Genomic DNA, 23,032 nt, shown 5'->3' with positions numbered 1-23,032 from the left:
GAGAACCAAAGTTATTACATCCTTAACCCAACTGTTTTTTTCCTTTAGTGAGGACCTCACTTAATGTCTTTCAAGCTGAAAAGAATTGTGACATATCCCCATTTTGAGGAATACCTAAGAAAATGCATTTTGCGTCAGAAACAGGATGGTTAAGGAATCATTAGGAACTTTAAAAACTAACAAAGATGAGCATAAAGATCACATTACATGAATGAAGGTTAAAGTGGTTTAGATATAGTTAAAAATTAGTATTTTAAATATCCAAGATTAGTGTTTATATAGACAAGAATGTTAAGCATGTGTTAAAAATAACATTTGAGAACTGTACTTATTGATATAGAAACAAAGTCATGACAAACTGTTTTTTAGGAAAATATAAACTATAGAAAAATATATGAACTATGTTCTCTTTGGGGGCTTGAAATGTATCTTGATATATCTGGGGTTTACCTTTGATAACACAGGTATAAGTAGATTTATTGTTGTGAATTTATTTCTCATTATTTCATAAGATAAACATGTGACTTGATAATAAAACCAAAAAGTTATTTTAAAACCAAAATGTTCATTTTAAAAAACATTTCATGTTTCTTCCTGTCTTGAAAGAATAACACTAGCTTATGTTATTTTCAAAAGAGGTCCCTGACTTAGTCATTTCTTTGTTATTTATTTTACTTAATAATGAACAAATTATACTCTCTTTAAAATGGTCTTTTATTATCTATACTTGAGAAGGTACATTCCATCCAATTCAAAATAATAATATTTGGCCTGGTTGGTGGGGCTCGGTGGTTGAGCATCTTCTTATGTATCAAGAGGTTGCTGGTTCGATTCCTGGTCAGGACACATGTCCAGGTTGTGGGCCCAATCCTCACTGGGGGACATGCAGGAGGCAGTCAATTGATGTTCTCTCTCATCGATGTTTCTCTCTCTCTCTCTCTTCCTATCCCTTCCTCTCTCTCTAAAAATCAATAAAGAAAACAAATTTTGTTTCAATAATAATATTTGAAGTATTTCCTGTCTGCACACCACTTTTTTAGGTGGGGAGGGTGCTTTGGGACATTTCAAGATAAAGGATTTATGATTCCAGCCCCTATGGAGCTCATAAATAGAAGACTAAGACACATAAAAACCCAACTATAATTCCAGACAAAATGTAGGAAGCATGTCAATATTGGTAAAAAGTCTAGTAGTAGCGGAGAGGTAGAAATTATTTCTCATTCAGTGAACCAGTAGTTTAATGGAGATGATGGCATTTGGCCTTGAAATTGGACTTCAATAATGGGTTAGACTTTTACAGATGAAATCACGGAGTTAAGCATTTCCAATGGGTGGGAATTACACACACACACACACACACACACACAATACTTTGGAAAGATCAGAGCAAATAGTATGGCTTATTTCACGCATTGCGAATTTGATAAGCAATAGTAAAATATAAGGCTAGAAAGGAATTTGCAACAAGATACAAACATTCAAAAAAGAAAAGGCTAAGTTGTTTGGACTTTATAATTTCTTTACTGAGAAACTAGTAAAAGCTTTTGAGTGAAGAAATGACATTATCTATGTTAAAGTATGAATTATATTAATGTTAAAACACTTAAGATAAGTGATAAAGACATTTAGGATTAAGGGACTGTTAATTCATATACTGAGCACTAGATTCTCGGCACCTCAACATCACAAGACAATAAAAGATCTTGATGGATTAGTATAAAAGAAAAAAAAAACAAAAGCTTCTGAACATTTTTATTTCAACTAGAACACGTAGACAATTCTCTTTTCTCTTTCACTAGAGACATTTTTTAGGATTATCAAATTTATTTAAAACAATGTTCAAAATCTTATGAGTATCAGTGTAAGCAGTTAAGCTAGAGACAACCATTTGTGGGAAATTAAGAACCATAATTAGAGAAAGGCAGCTTTGCTGAAGCAGAAGTACCTAATTTATATAATATATGCTGATAAAATAGCCTATCAAAACAAGGATCAAGGTTTTTGTGGACTTGGAAAAAGTGCATTTGTCACAAGATATTCATTCTATGTTTATAAAACACTGAAGTCTCTGTTAATTTCACAAATATAATAATTGAAGTGACTTCTTCTCATGTTAGTATAAGTGAGTATACTACAGTAAAGCTGTTAAGACTGTTAACATGTCATTATGCCAATAAAATTGCCTCAATATATCAGTAGTGTTGCAAAGTCAAGAACTCATAAGGCAAGAAGAGAAATTAAGAGATCATCTTGTTCTTCTTCTGTTTGCTTTATCAATCTTTCCCTCTCTCTTTCTCCATGAAAGATAGAAACCATGTCACTGTTTTTAAAAAAAATTAAAACATAGTTTCTGTTGAATAATATCATTATGAATATCTGTTATAAACTAAGTTCAATGATATCTTGATGGATTAGTGCAAGTTTTAAAAAGTCTTTGTTCTTCTGGAATTGAGGAAAAAAGAAGAAAATAGTTAGCCAGTCATCCATTATATGTGATAATTTATCTTAGCTAGTTCAAACAGGTCAACCTTTTAAATTGGGTTTCCTAGTAGGTGATTAACTGCTCATTTCCACCAATAGGTTACTACTAATCCAGCCAGCAAGCCTGAAATGAGTATTCTGGCCACATGGAGCTTGAGTACAACAACAACAAAAGTGACTTTATCAGAAAAATTTTTATTATAAGAACAATTTAAATCGCATGCCATATTCGTAGGGGTGATTAGTATAATCCACTTCTATAAAGAACAGGACTTTTTTTTAAACATAAAAGTAATTTTTTTTGTAATAAAAATGAATGTTAGCATTCTCTGGACTAAAATATTTTTCCAGAATATTGTGCTATGCCTTATAACTTTTATATTTTAATTCTTTAGTAATCTTTGTCAATCCACTGCAACGAATTCTTTATGGTAATACTAAATTATTTAGCATTAAACTAATACTATCCTTGAAAAGGTATCAATGAGAAGAACTCCTGGACTTTGTAGGTGGGAATGTAAAATGGTAGAGCTGCTGTGAAATATAGTTTGGTGATTCCTCAAAAAGTTAACTAGGATTATTATATGACCCAGTGATTCTACTCTTTGGTATATACTGGAAAGAATTCAAAGCAGGGACTCTAACAGATACTTGTATGTCAATGTTTATTGCAGCATTATTCTCAAAAGTCAAAAGGTAGAAACAATCCAACTGTCCATCAACTGAAGAATGAATAAACACAATGTGATATTTACATACAGATGGAATATCATTCAGCTATACAAAAGCAATAAAGTTCTGATACATGCTACAACATGAACCTTTGAAAGCATTATGCCACATGAAATAAACCAGACATAAAAAGTTCAATACTGTATGATTCCAGTTATATGAAATATCTAACATAAGCAAAATCACAGAGACAGAAAGTAGATTAGAATTTACCAATGTGCAGTTACTATTAATGAGCAGAGTTTCTGTTTAGTGTGATGAAAAAGTTTTGGAAATAAGAAGTGGTGATGGTTGAACAATATTGTGAATGTAATGGATGCCACTGAATAATACACTAAAAAAAAAAAAGGTTAAAATGGCAAGATTTTTGCCCCAGTCAGTTTGGCTCAGCAGTTAAAGCATTGGCCTGCAAACCAAAGAGTCACAGGTTTGTTTCCAGTCAAGGGCACATACCTCAGTTGCATTTTGGTCCTCAACCCTGATCGGGGTTGTGAGGGAGGCAACCAATGTGTCTCCCACATCAATGTTTCTTTCTCTCCCTCCCACTCTATCTGAAGATAAATGAAAAAATATCCTCAGGTAAGAATTTTTTTTTTTTTTAAATGGCAAGTTTTATATACTATATATAATGTATCAATGAGAGTTATGTGTAATAAATAGTATGAGTCCATGTACTATATTGTTATTTATGGATCCCAGATTGTGCTTTTTAAAAATCCATAGAGCCATGTTAGTTGACTTACATACAATATACTATGGGCTAAATTCTGCAAATCCTTTTTTGCTACATTGACACATTGCTGGTTGCCGCTTGTTATCAATTTCTCATCCCCTCAAGCTATTTTTTTTCTTTAGTACATTGATCCTTATGACGTTTATTTATAACCACTTTTATATGGTGAGGGCATGTTGAATTGCTAACCAACAATAAATGGTTAATTTTTTAAAATGGCTCTGGACTTAATGAACACTTTCCTAATAATATTACCTCTGTTATAGATGATGAGGAAGGAAAGAAGTGGACAGCCTCAAGACAGATTTTGAGTGCCAGGGCCAAGTCCATGCTACCTGATACTAGACAGCATATGGTGGGCAGTTATGAGGGAGGGGCAAATACCATGAAGACTTCTAGTTTTCTGGCTTGCAGAATTGAAGTGAAATAGAAAATTCTGAAAAATCAGATTGTGATGTGTGCAGTGTGTATGATGTTATATGGGAAAGTAATTAATTTAGTTTTGGACATATCAAGTTTAGATGCTTTTAAATCACTTCTGTGTTATACCTAATGGCCATGTTGGGTAGGCAGTTACATTTCCAAGTTAGAACCTCAGAGAATTCTGTACTAGAGACATAAATTAAGAAGTCATTAACATGTAGGCCATACTGAACTCATAGGTATGAGTGATATGACTTAAGGGAAACTTTTAGAATAAGAAACAGATAAAAAGAAAGAAGAGAGAAGAGAATCTGTGACTGACCATTGAGAATGTTAATACTTAATGTCTAAATGAGGAAGATGAGCCAGCAAAAGAGACAGCTGTTGCTATCAGACCCATAACAAGAATTTAGGCCAAGCAAGTTATGGATACTGAAGAAATAGATAGTTTTCGAAGACAAAGATATCAATGAAGCCATCTCCTTCTAAGAAGTCAAACTGAGGACTAAAAATTGTCCATTGGATTTCATGATCCAGAAATCATTGGTAACTTTATAGAGAGCCGCATGTGTGGCAAGATGAGGTAGGAAGTCAAAGTGAAATGGGTTGAGTGGTGAGTTGGAAGTGAAGTACTAGAGTTAGAGAATATTGACTATTCTAAATAAGAGAAAAAGGAGTTGATATCTAAATGATGTGGAGGGAGATTTTTGTTTTTAGCCACTAGCCTTCATCTTTAGAATAAAATCCAATTGTATGTTTATTCTTCTTTTTTGTCTAAACATCCCTTCCTCACCTCTTCCTACCTTCTCCAGGAAAGGTAGCATTGTGTATTTACTATGCTAAGCTGTTATAAACATAGAATTTTAAAATTTGTTGCAATTCTTGGATATCCTTTTTTCATTTCTCATTCATTGCTACTCATTTCTTTCTAACATAGCTGAATCAGTTCTTTTTAAGGTGCTTTGTCTGTTATTCTGCATATATGTAGCTTTTAGGGTTAATAACTGAAAATATATATTCCATATATTTCATGTGTTTAACTTGCTTTCATTGTGTAAAAGCAATTCCAATTAATATTACCATTTATTAAAGGTATTTGTTCATTTCAAAATGCCTAGGCTTATGCACTACTGAAAAAATATTGACATTGTAGCAAATGTTAGGAAGATTATTTCAGTTTTATTGTTTTTATTTTTATCAGTGATTGTTATTAATAAAGTGATTAATAATTAGGCAATTTGAATAGACAAAGTAGTCCTCACTGTGATATTTTTCAGGTAAATTATAATGTTCTATAGAAAGATGAATTTTTATGTATTTTTGAATGTCTTGGTTAACATGAAACAAAAGAACTAATTTACATGAATTAACACTAATCTTATAATATACTGGTTAGATTATTTTGAATATATATGATGGTAAATATAATTAGCATTCTTAAAGGTAATAAAAAAATATATTTTTCAATGCATAAGCTTATACAATGAACACAATACAAACCCTAAAACAGTGATTTTAATATGAGCAATTGCTCAATTGTAGGTGACAACAGTAGCTAACAGTTTATGAGTCTTTAGTATGCACCAGGCAATTAATCTTATTGTTCTACAACTTCCTAATGATGTATGTATAATTATTATCCCCATTACACTGACAGCAACTGAAATTCAGAGAAGGGACATCACTGACAAGTGGTAGAGCAGGGATTTAAACTTTGATTGTTCAACCAATTTCAAAGCTTGGCTCTTAATCTCTATACTTTTTTTTTTTTTATCCTCACCTGAGGACATTTTTGCATTTATGTTCAGACAGAGTTGGAGGGAGAGAGGAAGAAAGAGAGAGAGAGAGATACATCAATGTGAGAGAGACGCATCAAGTACCCACAGGACCCCAACCAGGGCTGAGGACAAACTGCAACCAAGGTACGTGCCCTTAGCGGGAACTGAACCTGGGACTCTCTGGTCCGAGGGCTGACGCTTTAACTGCTGAGCCAAACAGGTCAGAGCTCTATACTTTAATAACATCCACAACAAGAAGTGATATGGGGCTTCTACTTAGAATTATTCTTCTCCCTGAGAACAAGATTGTATCTGTTCTGAATAGTGTGTGTGTGTGTGTGTGTGCGCGCGCGCCCCTAACTGATACTAGGTTACTAAGTTTGGGGTATTCTTCATTAAAAACAAAAACCCCAAAACAAATATCAAACAAACAACTCAATGTGGAGAACATGAATATAGTCCTAATTCAAAAGAGTCATATTATTATGTGAAAATAAAATTCAATAGTATTACCTAACTTATAGAAGATAATTTTACTTTATTTATCCATTTCATCTTTAATTTTGAATCCTAAAATATATTTGGAGTGAATAAATTAAAAATTTTAAATATAATGATATACATGAGCTTAATTTAATAAAATACGTTTAATAAAGTAAATCACAAGACTTGCCTGATAGAATCCATGCTATTCATTAAGCAAAATGAAGAGGAATGAATCAATCAGTTGACTATATGGACAATTCAGTTACTACATTTTACTAATAGAATATTATATGTTGATATTAGTCACTAGTATAATCATAAAGGGAATAATTTTATATTTTTTGTTGTTGAAGTTAATCTGCACCGATTGACAAAATAGCTACATGATTTTATTCAAAATGTGACTAATTATATCTAAGAAGGTAGTCCTTCTGAGCTGGTCTGAGACTGATATTTTAGAAATATATATATATACATATATTTTATCCTCACCTGAGGACATTTTTGTATTTATCTTGAGATGGGGGGAGAGGGAGAGAGAGAGAAACATTGACATGAGAGAGACGCATCGAGTGGTTGCCACCCACATGACCCCAACCAGGGCTGGGTACAAACTGCAACCAAGGTACATGCCCCTAATGGGAACTAAACCCAGGCCTCTCTGGTTCACAGGCTGATGCTCTAACTGCTGAGCCAAACTGGCCAGGGCTAGAAATATTTTAATATAAATAAAGGTTATTGCCAATACCATGATGTAAGAAATGAAGAAATCAATTCTCACTTGATCAATTTTCTTAAAAATACTAAATCTCAATGCATTATTTTATGATTGCTGATAAAATTTGTAAACCTTTTAATCAAGAGATTAAATGTCTATGCCTCAATAGTCATTCAGAGCAATAATACTTTATTTTTATAGTTATTGAAATAATATTTATTTTTTTACTTTATTATGTAACAGCATCTTTTAGTAAGTGCTATTACATATCTTTCTAATAGATATTTTGAGGCTAAGCAAAAAGTCATTCTTTTTCTTAGCTCTGATATATTTTAATTTTTAAAGCCAACTCATTTTTAAAAACAAATTAGACTTTAAAATGGGATTACCATTCCATGGGGGGAGTCTCAGAGAATGGCTATAATCTGAGGTCATAAAACATTACAGTGATACCTCGGTTCTCGAACATAATTCGTTCCAGGAGGACGGTCGAGAACCAAATTGTTCGAGAACCGAAGCAATGAAACCCAATAGGAAATAATGGAAACTGGATTAATTCGTTCCAAGCCCCAGAAAATGCCTATTTACTGGCCTAATTTGTATATAATATGTAGAAAAACTTAAGTCTCAACAAGAAATAAAAGTGTACAGTATGTCTAAGGGTTAAATTCAGTGTAAAGCGTGACTCTCTCCACAAAGCGTGACTCTCTCTCTGCACTCACACTGATGACGCGAGCAAGGCGCGCTGGGCCGAATGAACGCCATTCGGCTCAACTCGGCTCATCTCGGAAGTTCGAGTTCCAAATATTTGTTCGGATTCCGAGACAAAAGTTTCTCGAATCTCCTGGTCGAATACCGATTTGGTCGAAAGTCAAGGCGTTCGAGAACCGAGGTATCACTGTATTTTAGAAATCTTGTAAAAATGCAGCCCTCTCTCAAAATTATGAAAAGCTACATTTAAATATAATTTTCATAAACTATATATGATAGAAGTTATTTCTGAGATCTAGAATCAACTCAATGGTAAGTAAACAAAATTATTTAATATCAAATTGTTATATACTCACCTAAACTTGTCATAAGAACATTTAAAATTTTAGTAATAAGTCAACTGCTAAGCAGAAGTGACAATTTTGAAATGGAGGAATATGGAAATTTATTTAAAGAAATCCAGTGATACAAACAGAATATTAAAAAAAATAATAATAAGTTAAAAGTGTTTAAGTAAATGGAAGTTTCTTGATTTCTATTAACAAAACATTGACTTGGAATAAAATGAATCTACTTGAGAATAGTTTGTTTTATTCCTTTCTGATTTACACCTTATGAATTATGAACCTTTTCAGTTTCAACTTTGTAAACTCAAGGATGTTCTAATCAAAATGGAAGGTTTTGCAGCAAGAGTTTTAGAACAGAGATCATTTTATCACAGATGTATATGCCAACAGCTGCCTTTGATGCTCTGCATCTGACTGCCTGGAGTGACTGCCGGTTTTCCAACACTGATCTCTGATGATTGTTTCTAACAGGCAACACTTTGCAGCGATAACTCTGGGAATGATATAAGTACCCCACTACAACAGCTCTAAGAGAATTGAAGTTTCAATACAGAAAATTGCTTTGTCTTTAAGGAGTATATGCAAGTCAAAGTGAAACAAAACACCATCCCTCTTCCTCCCACTCTGAAGAGCCCTGGGCGTGTGTTCGGAAATGCCTCTGGACCGGAGAGGCACAGCGGACGGTGCAGGGAGGCTTGCTGAGTTTAATTATGTAACTTGTTTCGGGCACTGAGAGCTTATTCAGCACACCTCAATGTGAAGGCTGTTTTCAGCTTTTAAAAACTTATTACAATTTACTCCTTTAAAAGAGATAAATTCCCTGAAGAGTATGTGTCTTTATAAAGTAGATTTAAAATGTTTATGAAGTAAACTGAGTTGTTCAGATATTCCTTATGTTTATTTCCGTTTTTGCCTCTTGTATAGTTTTTATAACCCTTTATCATGATAATTCTCAGAAAATAATTCATATACATCTTTAACAACATACACATCATTTTTATTTTATATATTTTTGCCAAGATTATTTAGGAAATATGTAAACATACTATGTGGCAACATGACTTCTAAGTTGTTGAAAATGTCTACATTTTATGCCCCCATTTGTTAAATATGCTGCCCGTTTCTTGAATGTTTAATCTCTGTCTGCTTCTAGAGCAGAGGTCAGCAAATTTTTTCATACGCTGCCAGACTAAATATTTTAGGATCATGGGCCAAGCGGCAAAATCAACAACAATCTGTAGGTACTTATATGACAAGACTGAACCTAAATTTCTACAATTTTTTGTTGATGAAATTAAAAATATAATGAAAATTGAGTAGAGTTTTCTGTAATACAGATCTACGAGTGAAAAAATAAATAAAGTAATTCTTTGTGGGGGGATAACATTTGCTAAATTTATGCACAACGTTAATGTTTTCTATCATCAAAATGAATTACAAATGTTCTGCTGCAATATGATTTTATATATTACTCTTTTGAATGTGTTTTTTCACCATAGTAGGTAGTGCCAAATACTGAGATAAAGGCATGAGCGCGTGGTTTTAATTGAGCATATTTATTGCTTAAAAGGAATTTATGGAATTCTACTAGATCATTTTGATATTTGCCTTTTAGCTGGTCTTTAAATTGCAGATTAATGACTTCCAATTGAAGGCGAGGTGAAGTTCCTCAACTGCACATTAAATGCACTTTGAAATATGCAAATTTCCTTTGCACTTGCATTGAGGGCTCCAAAGTGCTATGGGACTGTCGTTTGAGCTCGGAAAATGTATCTGCTGCCGATCTGTCTGGGAATGCAGAGCTCACTTCTTGCATACACGTGGGCGGTACCAGTCTGACATTACATGTGATCCAAATAACATCAACTGTTCGTGAAATTACAGTAGTGTACGTTTCGCCTATAGACTGTTTGCCTTATAGTTTTCAGTTAAATTTATTAAGAAATGTTATCAACTCTGTAGTAAAGGTTAATTTATAAAGACAATTTGGCTTAAATCATAGTGACCAAGGGATCCACTTGGCCCTGGTGTTGCAGGTTTCAGATCCCTGTTCTAAGGGCTACCACAGACAATTGTTTAAATTGTCCCACGGTAACATTTATTGTTTTTCTTTGCCTTGAACAAGATGTAGAGAACGCTTACAGTGTCCATCCACTCATAGCTTTCTTGAACAGCCATTGGTCAAGGCCCTATGTGTTATTTGAATTCTACTAGGTATCAAGGAACTAAAAACACAATCTAGTGAAGGAAAGAAACATGTAAGCAGGTAATTCCAACATAATGTAATAAGTGCTAAAAATAAATATATAAATGTACCATTGGAAAAAAGGAAACTAATTGTGATTTACCAGATGCTGTAATTTGAGAACAAACACCAGATAAGAAAATACTGGCCTTGATCACAAAGCACCTGCAGCAGTTTCTCAGATAGAGAATTCAGGGGAGAAAATTTTAGACAAAGGGGCCACGTTGTATGTAAAGGGCTGAAGGCATGAAAAGATCATCCTGTGTTCAGAGAAATGAGAGCCAGTGAAAGCAAAGTTGGAAGGAGATGGCTGGACAGACAAATAGGGCTAGACTGCGGTGGCCTTTGGAACCAGAGCTTCACAAGTCTTAATGTACAAACAACTCACCTGATAATCTGTTGGACAAAATGCAACTTTCATCCACTTCAGTTGGTGGGGGTCTCCATTCTGTATCTCTAACATGGTCCAGATGGTGTGGATGCTGCTGGCTGGGGGACCTCACTTGGATAGCATGATTCTACTCGACTCTAAGGATCTTAGCCCTCTTTCCTCTTCCCTCTTCCAGTAGTGAATTCAGTGCTACTGACATTTTAAGCAGAGAAGTAACATGATCAAATTTTGGAATGTCGAATATAAAGCTGTAGCTACAAGGAATATGGACGGCACGTGAGAAAGAATGAGGCTGAGGAGAGCTGCTGAGAGGAACTTGTTCGGGAGAGAAATGCTGAGAGCCTACAAAAGCAGTGATAATGATGATAAAATTTCTAAAAGCATCCCAAAGGTAAATATGAAAATAATGTGGAAAGGCTGGATAAGGAGAGTGGAGGAGCAGTAGTTCTGCTCCCTAACAAATATGCATCAGGCAGCCATAATAACACCTGGCTCCTCTCCATGCACACCCCTGTACTCGCCAGTGAAAAAGGAAAAACAGAATTTGATTTCCTTAGTGCTTAAAAAAAAAAACTTAGTAACAGGATTCATTTCAACAGGAAATATACTAGAGAAATATTTTGGTGTATAATAGCTAACTTCCACTCTGCTAAAACTGATGTCAGAGTAATTTAGACTGTGCCAATGTAGGAGCTTTATTTTAAGGTTCCAGAAATAAAGTCAGATGGTAAGTTATGTGGATTTTCTTAAGAGGGATAGGCATTTCTCCTTTTGGAGTGGCTTAGGCCTGCCAGACTATGCAATTTTTATGGTCCTTTTAAATCCAGTTCATGGGACTGCAATGTACGGCTTCTATAGTGCTCAAAAGGCAATGAAATCAAGTGTATTTATGAAGGTAAATGCATGCAGCTTCTTGGTCCAAAGACTAATTTAATGTAGAATAATAAGATCAGAGGATCACCTTTATAGAATCGATATGGATGTAAGCACTACATAGATATAAAAATATCCTTTATTTTACTCGTATACCTTTCTAAAGAATACTATCTGGTAGCAATAGATTGATAGAACTTTAAGATCACCTTATTCAATGTGACTTAATCATTTATAAATACAGAAAAACATAGCAGAATGGCAAAAGTGTAAAGTCTGCATATAAGAATCAGGTCAGAATCCAGAGATGAAATTAAGGAGTGTATATGATTTTAAGATGTATATGTATAACAAGGCACACCAATCGGGCTCTGAGCTTTATAGCAGCCATGTGACGGATAAGGCTATTTATCTATTATTCCACCTAAATGGTGAAGTAACGTTCCTTTGTACCAAATGGGAGAAAAATGAATAAGCCACCACATAGCTGCACTGTAAAGTTATATGAAGGAAAACATTATGTTTCACCCTAGGGCGAGACACTTGCAGGTGGTTCTTAAAGTGCTATGGCTGGTGTCTTGTTCCTCTGAAGACTCTTTCTTTAGTGTATTTGCGGAGGCACATCTGTGACGACAGACAGCATCTCCACTTCACATTTATTTATCTTGTGCTGAGCTTCTGATGTGATGCGCTAATTTGATTTTCTCTGATTTGTTTAGATAAACTTATCGTTTTTTGTTTTTTCTTTCTAGGGTAGAAATTGAGGTAATTTCTCTGGGTTAAAAAAATTAAAATTGAGTGAATCATGGGATGTCAACAACACTTAATAAATCTCTGAAGTTGAAAAGCATGACTTATAATGTGTACACAACTGGTTTTCCTAGTGTAGTCTATAGTGACAGACAAAGATTATATAGCGAATCCACGTGATCAATATTAGGAGGACAACTGGGAGATGTATTATAGCTGCTATTAGAAAATAATACTTTAAAATTGACCTTGCTACCTTGATGCTGATTTTCTACTGAGCCACTACAAGGAGATCCTTAATGTAAGATTTCAACGTCTGTATCAATTGCTATTCTCAACTCAAACTTATTCTCTTAAAATCAATATTCCTGTTTATAAACTAGTTCTCTGGGTTATTACAAAACATAATGATGTTTAGAACAAGCTAATGGTCAAAAGACTGTTAATCGATCTTCCAACTTGGAAAAAAATTGTGCAGATAGCTGTCTTTTATTCAATATCGAGTGGGTTCATTTGTAGACTGATTTAATTTTGATTCAGAAGGATTATGAGAAATAAGAAAAATGTTTGAATGTTCAAGTCATTCCTTTCTGTTGTGACATTTTGTTCCTTCATTCCATCATCTCCATTTGTTTGCAAACTGGCACTGACAGGAGAGTAAAACTCCTGCAAATTGTTCCTTCAGCGGTCCCCGTGCCAAGAACCGATCCGCTGCCCCCCGCTGCTCCCCTAAACGCACCTTGCACTTTTTCCTAACTGAAGCACACTGAACCCACAGTGCTGCTGGGTAATAACTCTCATCCAGCAGCATTGGGATGTAATCACCTGACTTTCAGCAGTTTGAGATAAACATGCATGAATGCAATCGTTATGAAAATGAATGTCTAGTCTGCAAATTGAAGAGGGTATGGGGTACAGGACCACAGGAGAAACACTCACACTCTGTTCTCTTTATGGCTTCATCTGAACTGATTTATCCATCGCTTTCTCATCTCTCCTGTCTCAGCAGTTACACACTGCATCACCTTTCCTTAACCCGAGAATGCGGTCAAGCTTCTCCCTATTGAAGACCTTCTAATGGGGCTCTGTGGGTCACCTGACAAAGGGCTAGCTGCCGTGATTAATGCCACATTCTTTCTTCTTTGGATCTAGATGCTTTGTACCTTCTCTGGGTCAAATGAAGACTCTTGAGAATAATATCTGGATCCCCGAAACAGTTGTGAAACTGTCAGGATGTTCCAGATGGATATGGTCAGCAAGTATTGCAAATTTATTCAGCCAACCTCAGGGAAGCTGACTGAACACGTATAAAAGTTTCCAGATGACAGAAAACACAAATAAACAGGTAGAAAATGGGTTTCTTGGCTGATACCTGCCAGGTGGAATTTAAACATGTAAGGACAGAAAAGTCATTCATATTGACCATAAAACTAAGAGAAAACACAGATGTATTCTTCCCGTATTTCAAACTTTGTCACAGATCACGAGTGCTTCCTTATTCTTCATTATCTGTCCTCATCACCCAACAAGCAAATCCCTTTTGAAGACTAGATATTGGTCACTCCACACCTGGTTTACCTCTTGCAAATAGCACTGTTTTTATTTCTTGCTTATGTCAAGAATTAACGTTTCCTCATTAGCTAGTAGTACCTTATATCCTCTGAAAAACTGTTATGACCAAACGCCTCGTAAAAGAGACAGTAACTGGGAAAGCACATCATGAAAGGGTCATCACCGTTCCTTGTCCAAACAATACCACTGTATGAAATTGTAAAGCACGGAATTGTTTTTAAGTTTCCCCATTTGGAAGGATAATCATTTGGAAATCAATGTGACTTAAAGGTTTGAAATTTTTTCCTCCTTTTCAGACTAACTGAATATTATTTTAAACTAGAAGTCATGACTTAAAATATATGTAACAGAGGAGATATGAAAATAAGTAAAATAGATAAAATTATTCTCAAGCTAATATATAATAAGAAAAATCCATTTATAAGTTAAAAAATATATTCCTCACAGCTCTAATAAAGAGTATACTTCATATAATACTATACATATACTATTAATATATCTATAATACTATAGAAATATAAACATTCTTGTATGATAATCTATTTTATATTGTATCGTTTCCATTAGACACCTTTTTTAAAAGATTAATCTTTAAAGTCACCAAGAATACGCTTAAATTTTAAGTATGCTAATAATTTCACTTAAATTCAGAGAAAAGTAAACTATTTTAGAGAAAAGTAGGTTTAATATAAATTTGTTTTAAAAAAATACCAATAAACATGGTCATATCCATTAAAATCCAGATGGAAATGGAAAAATTCAGTTGATTATTCATATATTTAAAAAAGAAGCAATATTCTCCCTCAAAACAAAAAAGTGAGATATTCATAAACATTTTCTGAAACGTTTTTATCTTTATTCATTAGATTTAGTTGAATATTACTTTATACATAAAACAAATCCTTAATATACTGTGCTAATTAATTAGGTGATGAAAAAAAAGTACAATCTGAATAACTTACCATTTTTTTCTATGGAAATATTTCCAATTGTGAATACATCTGCCAAGTCTATATGACAGATTGGGTAACAAAGAAAGCACTATAAATTATTCAGGTATTTCAAATACATTTAACTATTTGTATGAAGACACCGTCTGATATATTTCAGAAAATAAGCATCAGGATTTGTATGAGAGCAGTAACAGGTGAACTAGCTAGGCCAGTCCCAAACGAAGGTATGGCCTGCATTTCCCCGGTTTCGCAGCATAGCCTGTTGTACTCGAGATACTGCCGTGCTCATTACACTTGAGATCAAGGAAAAGACACGTCTGCAGGTAGTGTGAAGAGAAAATCACTAACGCTCACTAGATTACTGGGTATTTTATACTCAGGACCTTGGTGCCTTCTCACAGTCATGTGAGGGAAACTGAGGCTCAGAGAGGCTGGGTAACTTTTCCAGAGTAATAAGACCCTGCTTGGCTAGACTTCTGAACCTGCCCTCTTTCACTGTGTGGAACTACCGCCGTCTACAAAGAAACCTTTGCTTTGGATGTTTTAAAAGAATGCCCCCTCTTTCCACTGTAGGCAATTCATTCATTTTCCTATTGTGTTTATTAACTTTTATAAATATAGGAGTAATTCTTGTTTTGGGGGTTTTGAATTTTGTTGTTTTACAAAATCATTTAGAGCCACTGTGTTTAGTTATGTGTTGTGTCGGTGAAACATTCTTAGTTGGACAGCTCAGTGCCAAGTACATGAATGAAATTATCAGTGTCAAAACTTCCCTCCATTAGGCTTTCTGACAGATGAGAGTATGCAGCTCCTCCCTCAGTCTTGGGAGAATCCAGAGCACCAATGGCACCTGGATGACTTGGGACAATTTCCAAATGATTCTCCATCAGCAAGGAGAAAGAAAAATGTAGCAGACCTTATTATTCATCAAGGTATAATTTTGTAAATGCTTACAGAGAGCCACATATTGACTAGCAATACAGCACATTATACAGGGTTCATTACATATCACGAGCCTCCTAGTTCACAGCTGTTAGCTGTGTGAATGCTCAATATTGTTGGAATTTTTTCCCCTCTGTCTGTAAGTGCTGCCCCTCTGCCTTCTTTCCTACCTCTTGCTTTACTAAATCCAAAATGTACAAAATATTCATTTGGGGAACATTCAAGAAATCAACAATGCAGTTTTTTGTTTCTGTTTCTTTGAACTAAATTAGAAGTCCCTGTATTTATTTTGGAAAAGTCGATGACTTGCTGGCATGGAGCAGTTATTTGGGGCAAATGTTGAAACACTGCTACCAAGGCAAGACAAGAACAGAGTTGACTGTGTCTAAAGTAAAAAATGGAGCAACACTACAATTTTGTAATTTTAGTGTTACATTAATTGAAAAGCCCACTTTTTTAAATTTAAGTCCTAAATATGCCAATTCAAGAACTCCTAGGCATTTTTAGTAGTAATCTCTTTATATTTGCAGGTTAATCTTCCTCTTAATAGTGAGTCTGAGCTTAGCAAAAATCCTTAAGATTACAAAAAAAGAGAAAAGATCCAACATAATGTACACTTTAACATCATTCTAATCTTAGTTTTAACAATGATGTCATATGTACATACTCTTTGGCAACTCACTAATTTGAAGTTTAGAGATACAGAGGTCTGGGCTGTTTTGTAGTATTTCTTAGCACAAAGTTACACAATTCTACAGTGTGGAACAGTGATATGAATCATATTTCCAAACTTGATTTGCAACTCTAACCTTAAACTTCAGATAATTGCAATTTCCAGTCTTTTATATAAGTTTAGCCTTTTATTAATTAAACTTAAGTCCAAATATATTGCATCTGTCAGAAATGATTCTTTTAATTTGTCATTTTATATAAAGTCTATTTTCAAAAAGCTAAAAATATTATTTTCGTTCAATGTCTATATATATACATATATATTTCATTTGTATAAACCACTCAATTTAAAAAATATTTTAAAACTGACAGATGAAGTAGCAACTCAGCATTAGCATAATATAATATTCTTAGTTTTATCTTAGATTACTAATAAATATTCTAATAAATCACTTTAACTTTCAAATTTACTTTTAATCTCACCTACTATAAACATACCCAAATTGCTTTTCCTTTATACATTCTTGTACAATCAGACATAATATTCTGACAGGAGAATGGATCTGCTAAAAATGAACACTTGAATTTGCCGATAGAAAATTAACTTTCAAAAAAGTTAACAGTCGCTGCCTTATCTCAAGAAAAAAGTGGACAAACAGCATCTAGTTTAATTCTTGTGCAACTCAATTTTAATAAGAAAGAAAGCGCAGGGGTCGTCAGCATTAGTAAGGCTGCAAGATTCTGAATATGCCAGAAGCTTATCAGGTACAATACGCTAATTTTTTTCCTAACAGTGTAATGAAGCCTGAAGCTTTCAGAAAGATGCAACTCTGATAATAAACCCGTTTAAAACATTAAGAAAACCCTGATTATAGCTTGTTCAGCAGCTTCCAAATGCTGAAGGAGAGAGCAATTTCATCATGGGAGGTTGTTGCTCGCAGAAAATGCATTTCCATTGCGAGTGCTGCAGCAGCACGATCTGGCATCCTCCAGAGGTGGTGGAACTCCCCAGTGTGTGGCACGGATGATGCATTCTGGGTGAATTGCGAATCTGATATGTATTGCCATAATATATCTTTCAATAGCGACATATTTCCTCTGGGACATTCCTGGATGCCCCATATGTGTGCGTTGAGCACAAAGTAATCTTAACATGTTCTGGCCTGGGGCTCCTAAATTAGGAATTTTAGTTCTGGTGCCAGTTTATATTTCTATGTACCTAGGTGGGCCAAGGCTGAATAAACTACGAGGAATCCTAGGATCCTCACGCAGGCCTTAGAATTGACTACTTGAGAGCTCCCTAATCGTATACTCTGGATTGATTTTTTTTGTTTGTTTTTTAATGTCTACCAATTCTTTCATTAGGGTACCTCTAAGTAATCTTGAAAATATAACCCAGTGGGGAATTTGAAAGACAAGAAAATAAAATATTCTGACACTTTTTTTGCCAGTATGTTAAAAAATACAAAGAAAGAAATAGATTTATTCTCAGATAATAGTAGTATCCTTCTGGCTAAGGAGTATGTGGTTCTTGGGTTGTCCAGGGAAAAAGGACACTTTTAGAAGGAAACATTTTAATACATTAGCTCTTCTCACCCTAAAAAATCCCCCATGCGAGACTTTGAAGACTTATATTTGTTCTTACATTTCAGTTGTAAGATGCATCCTGAGTTCAAAAATGTTGAAATATGACAATGTTATAGCAGAGAATTAAGGAAATATGATATTTATGATCAAGAATGTGTCTATATCATTCCAGAATTTCTCAGTCTGAGGACTTCACCTTAATGTGCACGTCTGTGAGAATGTAGATTTTTTTTTTAATAGGTGTGTAGGAATAGCTGGAAAGACTGAGGCACAACACACTGTAAAATCTAATTATGTCCAAAATAAAGCAGTCCTTTAATTTAGTTGTGCAATTATTTGCCATATCCATAGTCATTAATTAATTTTATTTTTTTAAATATGTTTTTATTGATTTTTTAGAGACAGAGGAAGGAAGAGAGAGAGAGAGAGAAACACAGATGTGAGAGAAATACATCGATTGGCTGCCTCTTGCAGGCCCCTACTGGGGATGGACCACACAACCCCGGGCATGTGCCCTGACCAGCACTCAAACTGAGACCTCTCAGTCCATGGGACATGCTCAATCCACTGAGCCACACCAACCGAGCAATAATCATTAATTTTTAAGAGAAAGATGTCCGTTGTTTATATTTGTTTTCATAGCTCTTTAAAAAAAACTACACTAGCATTAAAACATTACATCTTATGTTAACATGGGTCACTTGGTCTAATTTAACTGCAATTGCATGGTTTCATCTAAATATGCAACAAACAGATGTAATGTATAGGTGACCTAGACTGTGTCGCATTGTGATTTGTAATGTTAAAATGTAAAATTGTTCATTAATACTATTATTATTATTACCACTTTTTATTATTATTTCAGTGTATATATCAACAATTTAATTTGTTTAGGAAAAAGAAGATTAAAAATTAATATTATTCTTTCAAGATTGAGGGTGTAAAATAATAACTAAAATTCAATAAATATGAAACCGGGAACTTTGAATTTCCTCCAAATTTCATGCTATACCATTTATTCTTGGGATTCTTCTCTTTGTTTGTTTTTATTTTAACATAATGTAGCCTCCACAAATTTAAGTTTAGATTATAATTTTAAAGAGTTTTCACATAATATTTTAAGAAGAGTATTTTTCATTTTTTCAAAATAAATAGGAAATCTACTAATTAAACTCAGTATTTCATGACCTATTACTTCAGCAGTTATTATAATCCATCTTTAATTGGATTAGCTGTAATTACAATTAAATTGCTCTCTGAATCATCAAAGGTTAAATACAAGTAATTTTCCATTTAAAGACTTAAATATGAGTTGATCACCTTAAGGAAGGAAAGATGCTTCATCCTAAGGTTAATTCCTCAGCCTTTTCCTCTATTTTCATGAAGTTGGTTTCCTTATCTCTTCGCTTTTTTGATTCATAAAACCTTTATTTTACAACATACTGCCCAAATACATGGTATCTTTTGAAAATAATTTTTTATAATTTATAATTGTATAATACAGTATTACTATCATTTACCTGTATGTAAGTGTGAAATAAAATAACTCTTTTTAAAAATATGTTTTTATTGATTTTTTTTAGGGAGAGAGAAAGGGAGAGAGAGGTAAAAACATTGATGTGCAGAGATACATCCGTTGGTTGCCTCCTACAGCCCCCTACTGGGGATGGAGCCCGAAACCCCGGCATGTGCCTTGACTGGGAAAGGGACATGGGTGGGTGGAAAATCAGGAAAGGGACAGTAGTCGTGTATCTCAATCTGCCTTCTCTCCCACCTAGTGCATGCCACCACCCCATGGAAGCTTGGGTGGACATGAGGCCCCTGAGGCCCTACAACTTCTTTTTGGTTGTGAACTAAAGAGCAACAAAGATTGTTACTTTAAGGTGGATAATGATGAAAATGAACACCAATTATCTTTAAGAACAGTCAGTTTAGGAGTGGTGCAAAGAATGAACTGCACATTGTTGAAGCAGAAGCAATGAATGAGGACAGTAGGCCAATTAAATATGCCTGTACAGCCAATGTTTTCCCTTGGTGGCTTTGAAATCACTCCAGATTATTTCTGTTGGTCCAGAAATAACAGCTGTGATCTATGGCTGCAGTGTGGTTCAGGGCCTGGGCATAGTGGATGGACAGCACTTAGTAGCTGTGGAGGAAGATGCAGTCCTAACATGAAGAGCAGTAGGATATGAAACTACTAAGCATGTCTGGAAAGCATTCTGGCCCTGGTAACAAGGTTCCACAGAAAAAATGGCTGCTGATGAAGATGATGGTGATGATGATGATCATTTTTCTGATGAGGAAGCTGAAGGAAAAGCTCTGGTAAAGACATCTGTAGGAGATATTCCAGCCAAAAGTCACAAAAATCAAACCAGAATGGAAAAGATTCAAAACCATCAACACCAAGATCAAAAGATCAGAATCCTTAAAAAAATAAAATAAAATAAAACTCCTAAAACCTTGAAAGGACCTAGTTCTGTACAAGACATTAAAGCAAAATATGCAAGGGAAAAAAGCACATTGAATAGTCCTGGGCACTACTGGTAAATTTAACTCAAGCATAGAGGAAGAAGAAAAGGAGAGATAATATCCATACTGAGAATCATCAGCAATGCAGACTGAAGTCTTCTAGTTTAATCTTAATTCCCTTTCCTGATTTTCCACCCACCCATGTCCCTTTCCAGGCTGGAAGAAATCTCATTGTGATCTCCTAAAGTACTTTTCTTTTGACTGCTGTGGTTCGGTAAACCTTATACTACTTTGCTTTCTACTTATACTTCACTTCTTTGACTACATTTGAAACACCTTTGATCTTTTTAGCTGCTCAATAAACATTTGAATAAATCAAACAACAATAACAACAAAAAGCAACAAGTCAGGAACATTCTACTATGTGATAAGATGATGCACATTTGCTTATACATCTGTGATGTTAATAGGCAACATCTGAACTAACAGACGTGACTAACAGATAATACCCTGCATGGATGATGCTTTACAATAGCTGTTCTCAAACCTTAGTGGCAGGACAATAACCTCAAGGGCTTATTGAAACACAAATTGCTAAACTCGCCTCCAGAGTTTCTGATACTGCAGGTCTGGCTGAGGTTCAGAATTTACATTTCTAATAAATACTTGTATGACACAGATGTTTTATTACACAAATCACACAAGTGTTAGAAGAGGCAACTTACTCGAAATTCTGCCACCTGGACAATTACTAGAAAGCCCTTTCTCCTAGTAAATAAGACAGACCATCTGAAAATGGTCTGTCTTGCTGAAACAGCATTCCTGAGGTTGAAAATAAAACAATGAAGTTTCTATTTCTGATTTCTTTTTTAGCAGGAAAAAGGAGCTTATTAGTGAACCTGAAATAATAGATACTCTTAGAGAAAGCATCCATGAGAATTTAGCAGTTGAGATAAGGATACTAAAGAATACCTAAGTTTTAAGAAATAATATCAAAAAACAATTTAAGAAGCAACAGCTATCATTGTCCCCCTGGGGGGTTTCTTGGCCAGAAAATTTAAAGAAGGTAGAAAGTAAAAATCTGATAATACAATAACAAATGATACTGATGAGGAAAATAAAAGAATCGGTCTCCAAGGAAACCAGTGTGGTTGCTTAGGGTTCTCTTCTGATGAGTTTCTATTTAAGAGAAGTGTGCTAAATATGAAGGGAAGAACGTATAATCAAAGATAAAAACAAAAGAGAAGCAACAATCTTTAAGAATAGGACCAAGAGGCTGAAATGTCTGATACTTCTGATCTATACTAAGAACACTACAGAGTTTTCTTTTGAATGTGAATAAAATATTTGTAATACAACATAAATACTGTATAAGAGTAAAAAGATTCTTTAATTGATGTGTACAATCACTTCTTGGGAAAAATGATATACTGTTAAATGTGATAAAATGGTGGTTTGCTTACATTTCCTTCCACTGGGAGAATTATCTTCACATTAGGAAAGACAGCATCATAAAGAGGTAATTGAAGCACAAAATAAAAGCAAAGGTTATGCGAGCATTTAGCCTCTTTAAATGAATGTTCAAGTCCAGACACAGATAAATTACATTTGAAAGGTTATGAAACAAATCATGCTGGGTAATCACTAGGAAATGATGGTGAACAGAGGAAATCCCATAAGATCAGATGTGAGCAAATGACCCAATTTTCAAAAATGAATAAAAATCAAAGAACAGAATCCATAGAGTTGTCAGACAATTATTAACTTTATCAAAGTATTAGTTCTAATAAGTGGTAAACCAAATAAACCCAATAAGTAAACAAACACCAACAGTGCACTCAGAGGAAGGCACACCAAGCCAATCTCATATTTCATGAGATTTCTATCATTATCTAAGTCATTTAATGACATTTCATGATGTTCTTGTAGCTATGACAGAGAATGCACAACCAGTGCTAGAACATTTGGGTAAATTTGGAGCTACGGAAGAGCCCTACCTTAGAGACTGTAATTATGAATCATTAGAATGAACACAGCAGAGCAGCTTCTCTCCTTGGCTCTATTCCATTCAGTTGAACAGTTTTTCTATCAATGTCTTAGCTAAAAATTAAGTAATGTCCTTATTAAATACATGGTTGACTCAAAGCTGGGAAAACTGACTACTACCTT

At 34.4% G+C, this 23,032-nt stretch overlaps 1 protein-coding gene and 1 pseudogene across 1 annotated transcript in view; one reads left to right on the top strand and one right to left on the bottom strand.

The window, feature by feature from the left end:
• Positions 1-23,032, bottom strand: part of TMEFF2 (transmembrane protein with EGF like and two follistatin like domains 2) — a 246,782-nt gene that overhangs the window by 157,961 nt on the left and 65,789 nt on the right. The window lies entirely within an intron of this gene.
• On the top strand, positions 20,081-20,941 carry LOC118625516 (annotated as a pseudogene).

This window comes from Molossus molossus, unplaced genomic scaffold (genome assembly GCF_014108415.1).
Source record: "Molossus molossus isolate mMolMol1 unplaced genomic scaffold, mMolMol1.p scaffold_m16_p_11, whole genome shotgun sequence".
Lineage (NCBI taxonomy): Eukaryota > Metazoa > Chordata > Mammalia > Chiroptera > Molossidae > Molossus > Molossus molossus.
This window is presented reverse-complemented; position numbering and strand designations above follow the sequence as displayed.